The sequence below is a fragment of the Pseudophryne corroboree genome, chromosome 2 (assembly GCF_028390025.1).
Source record: "Pseudophryne corroboree isolate aPseCor3 chromosome 2, aPseCor3.hap2, whole genome shotgun sequence".
NCBI classification, from domain to species: domain Eukaryota; kingdom Metazoa; phylum Chordata; class Amphibia; order Anura; family Myobatrachidae; genus Pseudophryne; species Pseudophryne corroboree.
This window is the reverse complement of record NC_086445.1, coordinates 107,276,410-107,287,288: the sequence shown is the minus strand read 5'-3', so window position 1 is coordinate 107,287,288 and position 10,879 is coordinate 107,276,410. Positions and strand designations below refer to the sequence as shown.

The 10,879-nt window shown below is 47.6% G+C and overlaps 1 protein-coding gene across 1 annotated transcript in view; it reads left to right on the top strand.

The window, feature by feature from the left end:
- The first annotated feature begins 628 nt into the window (after positions 1-628).
- Positions 629-10,879, top strand: part of ZC3H12C (zinc finger CCCH-type containing 12C) — a 297,586-nt gene continuing 287,335 nt past the window's right edge. The window contains exon 1 of the mRNA XM_063957019.1: positions 629-726. The gene's annotated coding sequence lies outside the window, so the exon portion shown is untranslated. The remainder of the gene's footprint in view (positions 727-10,879) is intronic.

The window sequence follows — 10,879 nt, the reverse complement described above, 5'->3', positions numbered from 1 at the left end:
CTATAATTTGCATACTATAAAATGATACAGAGCTGCTGATTGGTCGATGGGGAAATTTCTCCACTGGCTCACTTCTCTGTTCTTATCACTGCTTAGTAAATGTACCCCTGAGTCTGGTAGGAGAGGCATAGAGGGAGGAGCCGGCACACGTTATCAAACTTCTATATTGCCCATGGCTCCAATTGGACCAGTCTATACCCCATGGTACTAAATGGATTACCAGTATCCCCTACGGACTACGAGAAAAGGATTTACCGGTAGGTAATTAAAATCCTATTTTTTCTAACCCATAAAACATTTTACTTAAGACAGCTGCCCCAGGTTTCCTTATTGTAGGCACACCCTAGGGTACAGTATATCAGTGTGGGTGTAGTACTGTGAGAATAAAAACTTTTATGCTGTGTAATAAATCTATATAGTTAGCCACAGATCTCCTTCTGCAGGAGGGTTAATGGCGTGATGTACTGCATGTGAAGTGCACCACTATCTGCACTTGGAATCCATTCCACATCTTCCTATGGACACATGATATCACTGGAGGTGTGCCGCCTGGCTCCTGATATGGAAGCTGTGTGTGAGCTGCATTGCTGGTGTCCTGCTAGTGATAATGGAATGGATGTGTCACAAAAGCTTTGGGATAGCTCTGCCTGCTTACCATATCAATAGAAACACAGAGAAAAGGCAGCAGGTCCAAGAGGAATCCTCCAACATGTGACACACTGAAAGGTAATTGCTGAAAACAGCAGAATGAGCAACAGATAGGAAGCTACTGAGCTGTGGGTGTATGTGTGTGGGATGGGGAGGGAGTATGTGTGTGGGATGGGGAGGGAGTATGTCCTGCTGCCAGTGTGAATAATTAGCTGTAACTGAAGAAACATGAATAGATGCAGCAAAGTGGCAGACAATGTATAACTTATTGCATGGCTGAGCATCATTCTGGCACTTCCCTTGTTAATGCATTCATAGCCTGTTTCTTGTCCTCTGAGGATGATCAGTAACTGTGATTCTGCAATACCCGGAGTACTGACATATGTAATAATTTAGTACTATACCTTGCCAGGGATGTATTGATGTTGCATAATAAAAAGTGTCCATGATTACGGAGACCTCCCAAACCATTACCTACAGATGAAGCAGAGTTTATTGTAGCGAATGCCATGTCCTGGCACAGACTATTTTACAGATTACTTGCTTAAAGCTGCAGTACCATCTAGTAAGAAGCCCCTTCTCCAGCCATAGCCTACACGCCTACAGCCAGGGGCAGATTGGGATCGAACACCAGCCCAGGAAATTTATGGAAGCAGCCATAATGGGCACGAAGTCTGTTTAGGGGGAGGGGTCTGTCAACAGGGCGGGGGTCACTCCTCAGAGGTCCTGATTCTGAGATACACACAGTTGGGGCCTCATTTGCTTTACGCCATAGGTTCTCAAACTCGGTCCTCAGGACCCCACACAGTGCATGTTTTGCAGGTCTCCTCACAGAATCGCAAGTGATATAATTAGCTCCACCTGCGGACCTTTTAAAATGTGTCAGTGAGTAATTAATACACCTGTGCACCTGCTGGGTTACCTGCAAAACATGCACTGTGTGGGGTCCTGAGGACCGAGTTTGAGAACCTCTGCTTTACGCTATGCTAACGTTTACCTTATGGCCCTCATTCCGAGTTGATCGCTCGCTAGCTACTTTTTGCAGCCGTGCAAACGCATAGTCGCCGCCCACGGGGGAGTGTATTTTCACTTTGCAAGTGTGCGATCGCATGTGCAGCCGAGCGGGACGAAAACGTTTTTTTGCAGTTTCAGAGTAGGTCTGAACTTACTCAGCCCTCGTAATCACCTCAGCCTGTCCGGTCCCGGAATTGATGTCAGACGCCTGCCCTGCAAACGCCTGGACATGCCTGCATTTTCCCTACCACTCCCAGAAAACGGTCAGTTGATACCCATGAACGCCCTCTTTCTGTCAATCTCCTTGCGATCACCCCAGCGAATGGATTTGTTGCTAGAAGCATTACCCAGCAACGATGCTGTTTGTACCCGTACGACGCGTGTGCGCATTGTGGTGCATGCGCAGTAGTAACCTGATCGCTGCGCTGCGAAAATCGTCAGCGTGCGATCAACTCGGAATGACCCCCGTATGTACTTTATGCATATGCTGCTACAATGCCCTTCCCTGATGTACATCTGTACGTCTGACTATACAAGGACTGATAGGCCCACTTTCTGTGTCTACTGACACTGCAGTCATGCCTTTAATCTACTTCTGATTTTATTGATTTTTTCATTCTACAAACCCCTTCTTTTTAACCTTATATGTTTCAAAGTACAGGGAGGGGGAGCACACACTACATACAGCACAGTACAGGGAGGGGGAGCACACACTACATACAGCACAGTACAGGGAGGGGGAGCACACACTACATACAGCACAGTACAGGGAGGGAGAGCACACACTACATACAGTACAGTACAGGGAGGAGGAGCACACACTACATACAGCACAGTACAGGGAGGGAGCACACACTACATACATCACAGTACAGGGAGGGAGAGCACACTACATACAGCACAGTACAGGGAGGGAGCACACACTACATACAGCACAGTACAGGGAGGGAGCACACACTACATACAGCACAGTACAGGGAGGGAGAGCACACTACATACAGTACAGTACAGGGAGGAGGAGCACACACTACATACAGCACAGTACAGGGAGGGAGCACACACTACATACAGCACAGTACAGGGAGGGAGCACACACTACATACAGTACAGGGAGGGGGAGCACACACTACATACAGCACAGTACAGGGAGGGAGCACACACTACATACATCACAGTACAGGGAGGGAGAGCACACACTACATACAGCACAGTACAGGGAGGAGGAGCACACACTACATACAGCACAGTACAGGGAGGAGGAGCACACACTACATACAGCACAGTACAGGGAGGAGGAGCACACACTACATACAGCACAGTACAGGGAGGAGGAGCACACACTACATACAGTACAGGGAGGAGGAGCACACACTACATACAGCACAGTACAGGGAGGGAGCACACACTACATACAGCACAGTACGGGGAGGGAGCACACACTACATACAGCACAGTACAGGGAGGGAGCACACACTACATACAGCACAGAACAGGGAGGGAGCACACACTACATACAGTACAGGGAGGGAGCACACACTACATACAGCACAGTACAGTACAGGGAGGAGGAGCACACACTACATACAGTACAGGGAGGAGGAGCACACACTACATACAGCACAGTACAGGGAGAGGGAGCACACACTACATACAGCACAGTACAGGGAGAGGGAGCACACACTACATACAGCACAGTACAGGGAGGAGGAGCACACACTACATACAGCACAGTACAGGGAGAGGGAGCACACACTACATACAGTACAGGGAGGGAGCACACACTACATACAGCACAGTACAGGGAGGGAGCACACACTACATACAGCACAGTACAGGGAGGGGGAGCGCACACTACATACAGCACAGTACAGGGAGGGGGAGCGCACACTACATACAGCACAGTACAGGGAGGGGGAGCGCACACTACATACAGCACAGTACAGGGAGGGGGAGCGCACACTACATACAGCACAGTACAGGGAGGGGGAGCACACACTACATACAGCACAGTACAGAAAGGGAGCACACACAAGTAGTGAAACACAGACACAGGGGACCAGCGCAGCAGAATCTGTCCCAGTGGCCAATCCGCCCCTGATTACATACATAGCCACCACATTACATACATAGCTACCACATTATTCCAGGAATCACACCACATTACACGAATAGCACCACATTACACGTATAGCACCGTATTACACAAATAGCACCACATTACATCACACTTACCTACTCTCCCGGAAGCTGCGGGAGGCTCCCGTTTTTTGGGGTAGCCCCCCGCACCCCCGGAAGAGTGGGCAGGTCTCCCGCATCCTGCTCGCACCCTAGTGATGCGGGCAGGATGGAGAGATAACCTCCCGCATTCGCGGGTCCGTCGGGTGGAGAAGGGGTTAAAATGACGCAAATCGCATCATTTTAGCCCCGCCCCCTTACCGCGGACCCACGAATCGTGGCATTTCCCGATGTGGGGCGGGGCTTAGTGATGTCACAGTCCGGCCCCGCCCCCCAAAGAAACCTGCAGCGTCTCCTCTCCGGGCTTCTCCTGGAGAGGAGAAATACAAAGTCGGTAAGTATGCATTACATGTATAGCACCGCACTACACATATAGCACCGCATTATACAAATAGCACTGCATTATATACATAGCCACTGCATTACATACGTAGCCACTGCATTACATAAATAGGCTCATCATCATGGACAGACATTGGGCAGCTATGGGGCTGAAGGACTTAATATTAGAGATTGTCCCAGGGCTGGCTGTGAGTGCAGCCTGATCATCCTGAGAACAAGGTACGTCCTGCTCCTGTCCAGTCCCCAAACCATACTGTGATTGGGGATGTCCTAACCCTTACACCAACATGATAATGTAATTAAAAATAACCTCTCTGCCGGGTCCCCTTTAGTGCTCAGTCGCTGCTCTGGCCAGTTCAGTGAGAGTGCAGGAGCTAAGGTGGCGGCGGGTGTAGTGAACCCGGCTCTGACCATCGCTATGCTGCTGCTCCCGGGCCGGGCTCGTTGAGGAGACCTTTGGATGGGTCCAAGGAGAGGATGCTACTGGGCTGGTTAACTTTCTCCCGGTCCCCTGTTGGTAGAACAGCTTCACCACTTTTCACGGCTAGTGGCACCCGGAAGTGCTCGCTAGCCTAACTTCTGGATTGCATTCCAATGAACCGCAATGAACCGCAAGTACTGGAAGCAGTGTGAGCCAGCCCAGCCTGAGTGTGAATCGGCCTGGCTGAAGGGGATATGGAACCAGCACATCGGAATCTGTCATGGTGTCCTGGTGGGCCAATATGCCCCTGCCTACAGCTGGGCACACACTATAAGATATCTTGGATGATGTTGCGATCCGTGATGGTCATAATGATCATCGTATAGTGTGTACCCTCAAATCTTGCTGGTTTACGTACATCTCTGATGTACAGTAAGTGGGACTGCGCATCCACATGACCCGGTCTGCATATGTGCAAAACTAGTCCTGTGAGATCACACACAGCGCCCTTGAGCTGTTTGGTGCTGGAAGTGGGTTGAGCTGGGCAGCAGTTCCAGAAAATGGGGGTATGTTGGTGTCTTCTGATGCAAATTTGAGATTCCTCAATTATACCCAACTTTAACATTTCTTGCACTTCAGCCTTTACTGCCTGTCTCCGAGCCTCCGGGATGTGGTAGGGTCTTTGGTTTACTACTACTCCTTCAGGGGTGTGAATTTCATGTTCCGCTAAGGTGGTCCACCCAGGAATGGCTGAGAAGTCATCTTGATTCTTTTGGACTAGGGCTTTGGTCTCCTGCCTCTGAGTAGATGACCAGGTCTCTGCTAATGGGATGTCCGAACTCCCTAATGCACTTGCGAGGAGGATTGGAGTAGGTTCCTCCTGCCAAGGTTTCAGCAGATTAACATGATATATCTGTTCAGCGTGACGTCTCCCTGGTTGTCTAACTCGATAGCACACTGATCCACGACTTCATACAAACCTCTCCAGTGAGTAAACAGCTTACTCTCCTGAGTGGGGACAAGGACTGATACAGTACTTTGTCCCGTGTTTGGAATTCTCGAACTTCTGCCGTAGCATCATAGGCTCACTTTTGTCTGGCTTGACCTTTTATAAGGTTTTCGCGGACATTTGGGCCAATTTGGTGAAGTAAAGTTCGCTGGTAAAGTTTATTTACAAACTCCACAGAGTTGAATTCCTCAGACTGCTGTTGTTCCCAGCCCTTTTTTAATATGTCCAGAACTCCACGGGTTGCTTCCCGTACAGCAGCTCAAAGGGGCTGAAGCCAGTTGACGACTGCGGTACCTTTCGAATGGCAAACATCAGGCATGGAAGTACATCGTCAAAATCCTGCTTGTTGTTCATGACGGCCCTTCGGGTCATTGTTTTAAGAGTCTGATTAAAGCGCTCTACCAATCCATCCGTTTGTGGGTGATAGACGGAGGTGTGGAGGCAAGAAATCCCTGTCTTGCGGCAGAATTCTGAAAAAATTTGAGACATTAAGGGGATCCCCTGGTCCATTAAGATCTCCTTAGGAAACCCCAAATGAGTAAACAGCAACAACAGCCCTTTAGCAATAGTTACGGTGTTTATGTTTCGCAGCGGGATGGCCTCTGGGTAGCAAGTGGCATTATCCATTATGACTAGCACGTACTGGTTGCCCATCTTTGACTTGTCCAGAGGGCCTACCAGATCCATAGTAATCCTGTCGAAAGGCACCCCAATGACAGGCATTAGAATAAGGGGTCCCTGAGGTGAGGGGTGAGGCTTTGGACAAGTTCTCTGGCAAATGGAGCAGCGTTGACAGAACCTTTTTACTTAAGCAGTTACCCCCAGCCAAAAGAAATGCAGAAGTACCGTCCCACAGGTTTTCTCTTCTCTGAGGTGGACACCCCAAGGATAAGTATGGGCAGAGTATAGGACCAATGATACATGTTCTCGAGGCACTAATAGCTGTTTCTGCCTACAGATGGAGCCACGCTAGTCGTGGCTCCGTCTGTGTGCGCACCTAATGCCAAGAGCGTCTCTGGCCGGGCGCGTGCGCCCACAGTGGAGACGCGCCACATTCAGTTGAATGGAGAGTGTATCCATCCGGTGGGTGCGCAGGCCCGGATGGAGATGCTCAGAATGGGAGCATCTCTGTGAACTCCCGGCGTGACTAGGCGGACGGATCGCCTAGTCATGCCAGGAGTGCACGCCTGCGATGGAGCCACCTCAGACGAGCGCGGCTCCATCTGTATGCCCATCTTTTTCTGTCACCCTATACATTAGCTCATTTTTTTGGAATGAAAAAAAAAAAAGAGTCCCATATGGAGTATAAGTGGCTTTGGCGACCTCGTTCACCTCAATAACCTGTGATCGTATGTTAGCAAGGGCAGCGTCATTTAATTGATCCCAACTAAAGTTTGGAAATCTGTGTCAAACGGCAAATTCTCCCAGTCCTGGTCAGGAATGCTCTCAGGCTCAGGGCAACACCCAGTAGAAGGACTCCCCACAAGAACTGTAGCTTTCTCTGGCGGGAGGGCCATCCCTTCAGATAGTGGTTTCAACAAATCCCCGAAGCCTGGGAAATTGCGCTCCAAAATTAAGGTGTATGGAAGCTTTGGGCCGACAGCTGCTATTACTTCAGGACAGCTGTCCCATAAGCCAATCCCGATTCAAACTCTTGGAAACCTCTCGGTGGGACCATGGACGCACAACACTTCTACAGAGCCTGGATCTGTCTCTGTTACCCTGGGTAACACAGCCTCAGACTTGAGTGTCAGTTCACTGCCTGTATCTACTAGGGCAGGAAATTCTTGACCCCCTAATACAACTGGTTCCCACAACAGGGGAGGCCGCTTAGTCAGTGGAACCAGGGTACAAAAAACTTGGTAAGCTGGCCCCAAACTGGCAGAGCTACAGTCCATTGGCTCTGCTTTTTTTGGACAATGTCATCTCACATGCCCCGGTTTGCCACATTCATAACAATTTCTGGGGCTTTCTTTATACCCCTCTACATGGCTGGGCCCTTCAAGAAGAGGCATTTGCCAGTGAGGTGCCAGCTTCACCGTATGTGGGGCCCTAGGCTCCTTTTTAGGGGTTTTAGCCATATTGACCGCAGTTTCATACCGTTCTATAGAGAGAGCCAAAGCATCCAGCAACTGGGGATCCTAATGAAGTACTCAGTGCTGCATCTCTCGTCCCAGTGAACGTACACATTGATCTACAGATGGAGCCTCGATCATCTTTGCTGTCTATGGCGTTAGTCCCGATCATGGAGTCGCAGCGTGCCTGGGCACAAGACGGCGTGCCTAGTTGTAGGGAGGCCAACAGCTTATGACGTTTGGCGTTAACAGTGAGTGTAATACCTGCCATCATCCACCAGATGTTTTTTAAAATCACCATTGCGCATGCGTGTGGTCTCCACTGAAATACAGTACACTATAGTGGAAGAACTACTTTACTGTACACTGTATGGGCAATGCTGTACATGCATATCATTACGCTATTTAAAATACACTGCGGCAATGAAGTCCCATAGACAAACCAATAAATAAAAATAGTGTATATATATGCAAACGAACGTGTTAAAGCAATGGTCTATTGAAGTTAGGTTTATGTGAGCTATTAAATTAAATTAAAATGGGCTTAAAGCCTAATATCTCCGGTTCTGGGGGTCCAATCGGCTCAGTAGCAGGTTGCTAAGGAAGGGGAGACAATTAGCTACCAGAGGATACTGACCCCAAGTTTCTATGACCTCCACAATGCTAACGGCAAGCGTCAGAACCCATGGTGGGTCTGAATTAATGGGCCCATTATAGTGTATGGGAAAATGGGTCCACTTTGCTCCCCGATATCTCTCCGGTTCTGGGTGTACCAGAGACTCAAGACCAGTACCATTAAAGAGGAGAATCTTGGCTTTCAGGGCAGACCAGTCATTCGTTTATATGACACAGCAAAGGGAAACGGCAAGCAATAGTGTGTCGGGTCCCCTCCAGTTGTCCGACCAGCTTGCACGGGGTGCAGGGTTTCTGGCTAGATAGAAAATACTGTACAGAGATGCTAAGCACAGTGTTTTGACATCCAAGAACTTAGGGAGGAGCTTTTACCTCTCTCCATTATACTTATAAAGATAACACTTTTCCAATCTGCAGACCGTATGCACTGATCCGGGCTTTGCACTGAACCAGGTTCTTCTGTCAAACAGCAACTGTCAGAAGTTCAGATAAATTCATTGTGTACTTTTGTTTTGGTAGCTGATGGAAGTGAGCAAGTTTGAGTTTTTCCTAACTATAGAGAGAGTGCAGTACCGATCAGTGATCTTGTTTTTGGATGGGAAGACGTGTGAGGAAATCAAAGAAAAGTTGGAAGCCGTTTATGGGGACCTTTCACCTTTGATGATAACCATCAGATATTGGTTCAATGAATTCAAGCGTTGTCGCACATCCCTCCTCGATGAAGAGCGTCCAGGTCACCCAATTGAGGTGACTACAGATGAAATGGTCAACAAAATCCATGATATCGTATTGGCAGATCGGCGAGTAAAGATCAGAGAGATTGTTGAGATTGTAGGCATCTCATTTGAACGTGTGCAGAATATCCTATATGAACATTTTGGGCATGACAAAGCTATCGGCAAGATCCGTGCCGCGTTTGCTCACTGTGGACAACAAGCAGAATTGAATGACCACTTCGAAGCAGTGTTTGGACCTGTTTTAGCACAATTCAAAGGAGTTTCTGCGCCGTTTTGTGACTGTTGATGAAACATGGATCCATCACTACACGCCACAAATGAAGGAACAGTCAAAACAGTGGACTTTACCCGGCGAACGTGCACCAAAGAAGGAGAAGATGGTTCCATCGGCCGGAAAGGTCATTGGCAACGTTTTCTGGGATACAAAAGGTATAATCTTCGACTATTTGATAAGGGAAGAACGATCAACGACAACACATTGAGGAGAAAACTGCCCCACTTGGTAAAGAAAAAAGTGCTGTTCCACCACGACAATGCGCCGGCACACTCATCCCACATTTCCACAGCGAAATTGGTGGAATTGAGCAAAGAATTGCTGCCGCATCCACCGTATTCTCCAGATTTGTCACCCTGTGACTTCTTCCTGCTTCCAAACAAGAAATAATGGCTCGGCGGAAAGAGATTTGCATCGAACGAGGAGGTCATCACCGAAACTGAAGCTTATTTCGCAGAGTTCGACAACATTCATTTTTTGGAGGGCTTGAAAAAGTCGGAATATCGTTGGGCCAAGTGTATCGAGCTAAAATGGGACTATGTTGAAAAATAAATAAAACATTTTCCCAATAATTTATTTTTTCTTTCCTAACACGGGTACTTATCAATCACTCCTCCATATGTATTTCATCAATATAAATACATAGTGGGCACTCATGGTTGTAAATTCCATAAAAAAATATCAATATGACTAATATGACCTTGACCTAGAAGTACTAGGTTCCGTTCTTCCTGGCAGTACAGTGCAGAGCTGTTTTGTTCAAACCTATAAGGAATTCATCTCTTCAATAAGGACTTCCAAAGTTTTGAGTATCCTCATTAAGAAGATTTGCACTAAAGAGAAGTTTCTGAACTCTGTCTTAGAGACTCATAAACAAGAACTTTCACCATCTCTCACAGTCGCCAGAAGAACCTTTTGAAGTTCTTTTTATAATTTAATAATATTTTAACCATTTTAGTCGTACTGATATTTTGTAATGGGGTTTACAACAGTGAGTACTGTCTAGGTATTTATATTGGTGGAATTCTGTGATTCGATCCTCCCCAATGGGGGATCAACCTGGAGTAGCTGCTTGTTTAATATATCTTTTTTTATATTTTGTAAACAAATTAAGTGTTTAATGGTGCCCACACACGGTGCTATCTGTGCTAGGTGTGATTTGAGCTATACTATTTGTGCTATGCGATTTGTACTTTAGTGGTATGCGATTTGAACTACACTGTACATCCGAATTTCACTACACTACAATATGTAATGTATGCAATGTAATTCAGAAATACCTGCCTGCACATATTATTTTGCCTTGCGATATGGACTACACGGGAGCGCGCATCGTATCGCATGGGACAATACACACGGTGCGATGTGAACTAGACGCAATGCTGTTTGAATTAAAAAGATCATATAGCATGCGATAATCGCACCGTGTGTGGGCACCATAAGTACTTAAGTTGTGGCGTACAACTTAAGTGTAGAGTTTCAAGGAAAGGA